This window comes from Schistocerca nitens, chromosome 1 (assembly GCF_023898315.1).
Source record: "Schistocerca nitens isolate TAMUIC-IGC-003100 chromosome 1, iqSchNite1.1, whole genome shotgun sequence".
Lineage (NCBI taxonomy): Eukaryota > Metazoa > Arthropoda > Insecta > Orthoptera > Acrididae > Schistocerca > Schistocerca nitens.
Genome location: NC_064614.1, coordinates 1,245,744,428 through 1,245,754,611, shown reverse-complemented (window position 1 = coordinate 1,245,754,611; position 10,184 = coordinate 1,245,744,428).

Sequence of the window (10,184 nt, the reverse complement as noted above, 5' to 3'; positions counted from 1 at the left end):
AAAGTGAAGAGCAAGTCAACGTGAAGGTCTACGATACATAGAGTTGCTGAGTAATTTGAAGTTTGTGTGGCTACCATATTACAATTTTTTAAAGCAATAAACCACCATATCACAGTATTTTTCTGTGTAGTTTCACTCCACGGAAATATACAAACGGCGGGGTATTGCTTCAAAAAATACTGTATGACTGTGGATCAGCATCATCGAAGGCAGTTTAGAATGGCACGCAGCACTTTTCGAATGCTGGACCACGGAAGGTTCAGCTGTCACGACACAACTCATGGACTTGTTCAATACACCACATTGCGTCCAGCATTGTCAAACATGGCAGCAGTAACTTCTGCAAAAATTTGCAGCGCAATTGCAGCAATTCCAAATCACCAGTTTATTCCAATTTCCGAATTATGTTCCTCAAACAAGTGCCGAAAGAAAACCTCTCCGTATTCCTTTCGTGTGACGGCGCTAAGAGCAACAGCACTGTTGCTGCTGTTTTGATGAAACAGCTGTACGTGTAGAGCCCTGCTCACCTTGTCCAGCCCAATATTCACTGACTGCAGCTGTAATATACAGTGATGCTTGCGTTTCAGCCCTTTGTCACCGTACAAGTAATGGCGCCTAACGGCAAGTCAGGACACTAACACAACTAGCAACAAGTCCTGCAACGCACAGTCTGCCCGTCTTTCCTCTAGAGTTTGGTACCCATATGGTAAATATTTTTCTTCCTACATTGGTTCAAGTAGTCGAAATTTTAATTATAACCAAGCTGTACGTTTCAACTGATGAAACCGCAACAAAATGACATTATGATTGTGGTGTCACAGCCAGACACCACACGTGCTAGGTGGTACCTTAAATCGGCCGCGGTCCTGTAGTACATGTCGGACCCGCGTGTCGCCACTGTGTGATCGCAAACCTAGCGCCATCACAAGGCAGGTCTCGAGAGACTGACTCGAACTCAGCCCAGTTGTACGGACGACAGAGCTAGCGACTAGACGTACGAAGCCTTTCTCTCTCATTAGCCGAGAGACAGAATAGCCTTCAGCTAAGTTAATGGCTACGAACTAGCAAGGCGCCATTAGCCTTACAGTGATTGTAATTAAAGTCTCCTTTGTGCGATGTACCACAATGATTGATTAAAGATAAGTATTATACCAGCTACGTACTTTTCTTCATAGCATTAATTACGTATCCTGTTCCAGTACTTCACGCCCGTCTGCGTTAGTCTAGCGTGCCTTTTAAGCCACCTCTATCTACAAGGTGTTGGCCCAGCTGCCGACACATCAATGATCACATTTTCAGGTGACAAACTATTGTCCTGGAGATGATAGAAACACCGTAATTAGGACTATCTTAACCAGGATATAGTGAATTGATACAATATTGATTAGCAAAAGAGGACTACGGACATCACGGCACATAATGCCCTTAATATCCTCTAAGGGAAGCTAACAGAATCCCCTATCTTTCTGCACAAAATCTCCGTTGTAAAACAATGAGGAGACAGCATACGTCACCCACTTCTGCAACTTGTGATTGGCCACACACACACACACACACACACACACACACACACACACACACACACACACACACACACACACACACTAGTGACAGGTGAGAAAGGAGGGGGAGGGGGGAGGGCGCACTCTCTATCTATCAAGACATCGCTCTGTTCTCTACCTGTTTGACATTTGACGTGTCGTTATGCAGACCTGTTTTCATAGTGTTCAGTTTCTCGTTTTAGCAATATACTTACTGTTATGAAGTTTTTCATTTTAAAGATACAAATGCCATCTGATTTTTTAAGGTGGCAGACCTATTACATAAGAATTTTTGCGTTTTGTTTGCACTTCACTTTTACCTCTTTGCACAACTGATGTGTGCTGTTTCACAGTGTCGCATACAACGTAGATTATACAGAGTGTAGAAACATTCGCGCACTATGACTTCGCAGAGCAATTCCTCACACTGTATTGTGTTTAAACAGGGGACCTAGAAACGACGCAGAGGTTTGAGCCCAGCGTTATTGTACGGTTCGGCCCCGAGTGCGCCCCCCCCCCCCCCCCCCCCCCCCAATCCCTGCGGGAATGTCTCATACCCGGCGAGTGTAACCCCAAAAGTTTACGTGGTAGAGTAAGTATGGTGTACGCGTACGTGGAGACAGTGTTTGCGCAGCAATCGCCGACATAGTGCAACTCAGACGGAATATGGGGAATCAGCCCACATTCGCCGAGGTAGATGGAAAACCGTCTTGAAGACCATCTGTAGTGTTGGCAGAAGAGCCAACACTGTGTTTCTAGAGGAGGCCGAAATGCACGCGTTTAATTACACGCTGACTGGCGCGAGGTCTGGAACAGTTAAGGGAATTAATAGTAGCAAATAAAGTACGTAGTTGATATGATACTTAACTTTAATCCACAATTGTAGAACATCGCTCTTGATGATACATTAATAGAATCTCAATATCAAATGCTATGGCGCCTTGCTAGGTCGTAGCAATTGACTAAGCTGAAGGCTATGCTAACTATCGTCTCGGCAAATGAGAGCGTAGTTGTCAGTGATCCATCTCTGGCTAAGTCGGCTGTACAACTGGGGCGAGTGCCAGTAAGTCTCTAGACCTGCCGTGTAGCGGCGCTCGGTCTGCAATCACTGACAGTGGCGACACGCGGGTTCGACGTATACTAATGGACCCCGGCCGATTTAAAGGCTACCACCTAGCAAGTGTGGTGTCGGGCGGTGACACCACACCATCCGCAGGCGAGCCGGCACACTGGACCTCGACACCAATCCGCCGGGCGGATTTGTGCCGGGAACCAGAACGCCTTCCCACTCGGGAAGCACCGTATTGGACCGCGGCTATTTCTCACATACTAGCAATACAAAAATCTGTCACAAAATTTCGTCCTGCCCATATTTCGGGCAGTAAATTGACGTTGAAGGTAGGATATAGCAATAGTGCTGCGTAGTTGGTGCAGTGGATAGCGTTTTCGATTAGCATGCGGAAGTTAGAGTCTGCGTTGAGGAATATTTGTTTTTATTTGCTACAAGTAGTTTGTGTGGTAAGGTATCTGGCGACTTAATTGTCATACAGAGATTACAATGGGCCTTCTACAAAATATTTGCAGTTACGAATTACGAACACAGAAATGGAAATACAATCGTTTTCATCGGTCAGCTTTTAAAGAAAACTTTTCGATGTCGTGGGCGTTAATTGTTTCGCACCACTGCATCGGCTACGTTGTCAACTTATTTTCTGTGTACCCTCCCCAAATGGTCCCATCGATTAATACCAACTACTATTCATTCCACTTTCAGATCCAATACAATCCGTTATGGCCTTACGTCACCAGTCAACGTGCTTTTGGGGATGGTACACAGAAAACAGGTTTGGAATATAGAAGATGCAGTGGCGCGAAACATTTCGCATCCGCATCGTATAAAAGGTTTCTTTAAAAGCTGACCAAAAAAACAATTGCACTTCCATTTCTGTGTTCGAAGTATATAATTGCAAATGTTTTGTACAAGGCCCACTGTGATTTCTGTATACGGGCTAAGACGCCAGATTCCGTAACACGCAGACTATTTTTAGAAAATAGAAACAAATGATCCACAACCCAGAATCGAACCCTCGATCTCCTGCATGCTAACCCAAAACGCTGTCCACTGCACCAACTGCACAGCACCATACATGTGATTACAGTGTAGCCAGGTTGCCAAACTTTAACGTCCATTTACTGCCCGAAATGTGCGCAGGACGAAATTTAGTGAGAGCTTTTTGTATTGGCAGTGGGCGAGGAATCCCGCCGCGCAATCTGAGTGCGCGAATTTTTCTTCATTTTGTATATGACTGTGGTATTGTATTTTATAACTTCTTGCTAAGTGTAATACTGCTTTCTCGGGTTTTGTTTTATACGTAGGTTTTCCTGTCTTCCAGTGCTTTTACGTATTTATATATCGGTTTGGTTTGGCACTTCGCCGTCACTTTTAGCATGTCTTGCGTTTAGCCAATGTGTCGATTCCTCTGGTTCCGCGCATGCGCTGCTGAGCGTTCTCTCCAGGACAGGGCCCGCTCATTCTGACTATGTTGCACCAGTGGGCTGGCCGCTGTCCCCGAAAAGGCGTACGGCATTTGGCCGTTACGCTCTTTGAGGTTGGGGGTTTGTTTTCTACGATAATGGCGTTGGTTTTTATTCAATACTTTTTGTTTCTAGGGTTACGTCCTGCTCTTGTTCATCTGATTATTTAATTGATGACACCAAGCGCTTGTTGGCTTGTTCTCTTCCGTTTTTTCCTGTTTTTATCACTCACTCGATAATGTCCTCAGTTGAAGAGGACAGATTGAGGTCATGGAGTAACATGAGGTCGAGTACTTAGAGCTCTAGCCTCATTTTCTCTGATTAAATTGGGTTTTGGCTGTGGTCTCTTTCCTATATTTTTCTACGTAATCTGTGAGTTCAGGCGCTCTGTGAGGAGCGGTGCGCATGAGAGAATCGCGTGTGGTCGGACCAGAGTATTTCCGGAAAGCAGCCGGTGACAGCGACGGGGTGCTAACAGAGGCGACCCTTGTACAGGGTGGGGCACGTAAAACCGGCCCGTCGTACGCAACACTAATGTTCCAGTGCGTGCGCACTCGCCAATAACAATGGGAAACGAGAAACGCCGTCCAAACAGTCGTGCACGAACTAACCATTTGCTCAGATGTACCGACAGCGCGCAGAACTTTGTTGTGTAACGAGACCAGGTGCAGCCAATGAATCTTGTCGAAACCAGTTGCAAAAAATACCTCCTTGTGTGAAACCAGGTTGTGTGAGTGTGTGAATGGCGGTGTACAGAATCGGTTCAAAATGCTTCCAGGAACAGACCATCACCTGTCCGCAGGCCTGAATTTAGGGCGCAGATGCAGGAGATAATGGCAAGAAGTCCACATGCGTCAACCAGGAGATTGAGCCAACAGATTCATGCGAGTGAGAGAAGTTCCAGACCTGTTTGAAGGGGACTGAAGTTAAAACGGTACTGGATAACTTGTGCAAGAAGTGAAGGAGCCTGACCTGCATAAGCGAGCACTTTTCTGTTCACAGCTGTTGAGAAATGTTTCCATGGTGCCTTGGACACACTAGGACTCAGCACGAGTGACGAGGCGTGGTTCCGCCTGTCTGGGTAGTTAAATACCCAAAACAATCGGTATTGGTCGACGGAAAATTCACACGCGATCCACCAGCTACCCTTGCATGACGAAAAGGTTGGTGTGTTCGGTGTGCCATTCTGCCATACGCGCTTTGGGGCCCATATCCTTTGAGACGACAGTGAACGATAACGTGTATTTGGGAATCTTGGAGGAGTTTTATTCAAATTTGACAGAAGAGGAGCGTCAGTTTTGTTTCTTTCAGCAGGACACATCAACTGAATCATTATCCCGTGTGCATGAGATGTTTACGTCATAGACTACAACCAGCAAAGGCTAGTGGCCCGCTCGGTCACCAGATTTTTCCACGCGACTTTTAGCTGTGGGAACTGTTAAAGAGAAGAGTATACGATAAAAACGTTCACACACAATTGAAGAACTCGAGACCAGGATCCAGGATGTCATCAATAGCATCTCAACATAAGAACTGTTAAGGGTATACATGAATCTCCTTAAGTGTGTTCACATGTGTGCTGAAGTGGGAGGAGGATACTTTCACCACCGATTTTGAAGGTGAGTAATCATACTGAATACATTACATTTTATGTTCATGTGTTGACTTTATTGGCCGGTTTTACGTGCCGCACCCAGTAGGACGGTTAGCAGTACTCCTTTGTATCAGCCGGGATATAGAGGTCATTGGCCCAGCAGAAGTCTGTAGCAACTGGCTGGCACCTCAAAAAATATTTCTACTGCCGAGTACGGTGTACTGGTCGCCGTCTCGGTGTCAGGCATGTGCACTGTGAGGGTGGCGTTCTCAGAACTAATCTGTTACTCTAGGGTGCCCGACAGACGGGGCGGCACACGTAGACGCTGTTTTGCAAATCACGGGTGCAGGTTTGGCACACATCTATCCTCCCGCACGCAGCCAAAAGGTGCGGGATTACTGGAGGACTGCTGGCGTCATAGTGCTCAGATTTTGCGGCAAGTCTCTCCATTGGAACTGGATATTATGTGGTGTTTATGGAAGGGTTGTCCGCGGCGTACGGTACGGAAATGATTGACGTATCATCCCGCGCACAGGCGCGATTGTAAGTATAGGAGTGTGGAGGTGCCAGGGCGCGCTGATATTCCAGAGTTGATGGGCAGAGGACAGTTTCTCGGTGAGTGTCATCTGGGCCGCCAGAGAGGTCGTGGCGTCTCTTCTGGACCGCCAGAATTAGCGTTTCGTCATCGTGGAGTAGAAGACCAAATTCTTGGTCGACATAGGAGTGATTACCATCACAGTAGCCCAGACAGTTTCCCAGATCCCACTGGTAATCGTCGGTCGGAGTACGTTATCTTCCCAAACCGCGACTTGGCGGGAAGTTAGTGGCGAGGATGATGATTGCGTTGTGGGACGCTCAACTGCGCGCTCATCAGCGCTCGTACAAAGTCCCAATTTTTTCGCAGTCCAATTTTTCTGCACAGTCCAATACAGCCACTGTCACGAATGATGATGATAACACAAACACACTGTCCCCGGGAAGAGAAAATCCTCAACACAGCCGGGAATCGAACCTTGGACCCCGTGATCCAGAGGCAGCAACGCTAGCCACTAAATCACGAGCTGCAGACTTATTCGGGAACACAGCTCGCAACGCAGGTCGGCAGTTCTCTCTGGAGCCTGCAGAGTAACCCAGTGCTGATAGCTGTCTACCCACGACTCGACTTCACAGCCTAGTGAAGTATTCGCAGCACCGGCAGAGCAGGGACTTGTTTATACATGCTGGCGCTCTGAGCTACGTGCACCGTCGGACTGTGACCACACCTAGGATTATTTGCTTGTGTAAATCTAACGGCGTGAAATATTACTCTATTACTATTCCACAGCGCAGTTGAGTTTTTAATCCATTTGAAACTCCATCCTGCTCATCATAGAACCGCAGTTATATAGTAGGTCCCATTTCACTTTGCCTACAACTCATTCTCAGATAACGTTTTCGACGATAATATTACAGATTCGTCACGTGGTCGGGTCTCACTCAGCGCGTGCTCAGTGAGACCGACCTCATAATAAAATTCGCCGACACGGAAATTCTGGCTGTAGACAAGCACTATCACACCCGCTCGTTTAGAGAAGCTGTAGAAATACAAAAACACTCGAATAGCTTCAGCAAGAAAGTGGAAAGCCTTAAGGTAAACGGATCCTGGCTTCCCATACTGCAGCTAACGACCGTCGCAAGTAGCAAGAGGAGAACCGCACCGGAGATGACCGCGGAGAAGCTCTTGAACGTTGGCGCGCCAGGTATACACAGTCTGCGGCCGCGAGCTCGGACCACGGGGAAGACGCAGCCACGGCCCTCAATGAGCCTGCCTGCGCAGCCAACAAGCGAGGAATGGTGCCACTACGCGGTCACCCATCTCCGAGCGCTTCGTTTCGACGCACGCCCACCAGACACCGATGGACGACCTGGGCCTTCCCTCGCGCGAAGTCACTACTGACAGCGCGGCACGGGACCCTCACAGCACAAACTGTAGCACACAGTGCTGCAGCACCGTCTAGGGCTGATCTCTTATGACGAAACTTGGCATGACACAGTATCCGATTGCATGATACCCAACCACTAACGTAACCTTACCTTGCACGATCTGTCGCAGATAGCAAGAAACCGCTAATGCCCTCACTACCCAACCTGACACTGTCGCAGCGGTTTTTTTTCCCTTGACACTTTTTTTCCCCTCTGCCCTTAAAACCGCTCTTCTTTCAAGCTTGATTCTGTCAAGCTTTCTGGAACACTTCTATCACCCAGATGCGCCCGTATTAATGGATAATCTTACCAAGACGTACGGATAACATCGCAGTTCCTCGTTCCTGCGATCTCCTCGATTCTAAATACTAACAATGCAGAGGTGACAGTAGACCTTTTGAGTTGGTCACCATGCCTGTGCAAGCGTGGAGGGGCTCCCACCTTTAAGGGGAGCCGGAGGTGGTCAAATCCAAAAAATTACGATTTTTTTGATACCGAAAATTAATTAGAACATTCCTCTTTAATATAAACTTTGAATTATTGTTCTAATCGCCCTAGAAGTGGAGTTATTACCATTTTCCCCCACGCCTGCAGAGGAAATGGGCGGCCGCTGAATGCATCTAACACCCTCTCGTGACTTCCTGGCGAACTGCTTGGGATTTTCTCGGCCTGTTATGCATACAGCGAGTGTGCAAGGTTTGGCTACATTGTTTTCTGTGACAAATGAAGCGCTAAGAGCGCGGAACATCGTCTCTTTGCTGTTTACCGTTTCCGCTTCGAAGGCTCAAACAAACTTTGGGTTCAAGTAAGCTCAGTGATGGAAAGACAATAGGAGGGAGGGGCAGGCTTACTGATGAGGTGATTGAACGTCTTCAGAGATACTATGTGTATGCTATAAGGCAAAATACTAGTAATGTTAGTGACATGCGAAAAGCAGTGCGGGCATTGTTCCTTCATACTGCCTCTTCCAATGAATACCCTCAACACAGCCTGTGCCCAAAAGATTCCTGGTGCAAATATAATGCAAAAAAAGGACTATGATCACAAACATGGTTTGCCAGCAGCTGTGATAAATGCAATAAAACCAATTTTTCATGACTTAGCACAGCCAGAATTGTTACACAAATGTCTACACGGAAAGACGCAGAATCCTAATGAGAGCGTAAACAATTTGATTTGGAAAGTGATTCCTAAAAGGGTGTTTGTAAGCATAAAACACTGCACTTTGGCATTTATGATGCAATAGCAACCTACAACCAAGGGAACAGTGTGAAGTGTGAAGTTTGAAGTTCTGAAGGCATTAGGAGTTACAGCTGGGGTGAACACTGTACGAGCACTAAGAAATATTGACAGAGAAAGGATAAGAGGAGCAGAGAGAAGAGAAAGGCATATGAGGTATGATGGAACAACAGGCCAGAAAAGAAGACAGAAGAAGCTTTTGGAGGATGAAGAAGAAGACCCTGATAATCCATCCTATAGTGCAGGAATGTATTGAGAAACTTTGATAGCCATTTCCCGTAAATTAGAATTTTTCGAATATAAGGAACATTTTCTCAAAATCCACTCAAGCTAGAGAGATGAAATTTGTATACAGCACTCCTAGTGGTCAAACTTACATTGTAACACAGCCATTTGGCAATATGTTCAGTAGTTTCATTTCAGTTTAATTAATTTGAAAAAAAATTTTGGTCATTAATAAAAAAATAATTGGAAGGAAACTAGAAACGATACTCCAAAATCCCTCTGTCATAACTGCAATACTAAACCACTCTATATGTACAAAAAAAATTCAAATTTTCCTATTTGGTAGTTTATTCATAAATGTTCCTCAAACTTAGTGATTTTAACATGGGCAGCATAGGCACCTCCGGCTCCCCTTAAGCAAGTTCGGCTCCAGTTCACCATCGGCAATGGAGGGTGAAGCCTTGACAATGCCAGCCACTAGTGCTGGCGAAACGTCAGTAAGATGATCAGATGAATGTCGGCCGAAGACCTCGAGACAAAAGCCAATAGGCAGTTTGTCATCAAGTGGCCACGAAAGCCTTAACAATTTTGTACTCTTGTTCGTGTTGATACTTATTTACTGTTCCCTAGGCTAATTTAGACGTGGCCAGACGTCGAACACTTAAGCAGTTGATGCCAATCTCTCGGGCCACCTCGTTTCATCGTCTAGTTTTAAGTCATTGGGTACGTTTCATCAGCTCCACAGCTTCTCGCCTTGTGTGCACCACAACGGCTTGTTTTTGATTATTAGCAGATCGCTGGGTGTACAGACAATCTGTATCACCGAATTTAAACGCCACACTTTATACTTGCAAGCAGTTGTACCACAAACGGTCGTGAAAGAGAGAGGAGGTAACATAATTGCCTGTTGACTTTAATTTTTGCCCACGATATTTCAGTAAGCAATCTTTTGGAGTATAGATTCAGTGATTAGATGGAGGAGCTATTATCATGGCACCGCTTTAGGCTATAAACTGAAAGTGGACAGCTTATGTAACTTTAGAATAGGACCTAATGAATTATTATCTACTGCTGGATCTTCAAGAGAA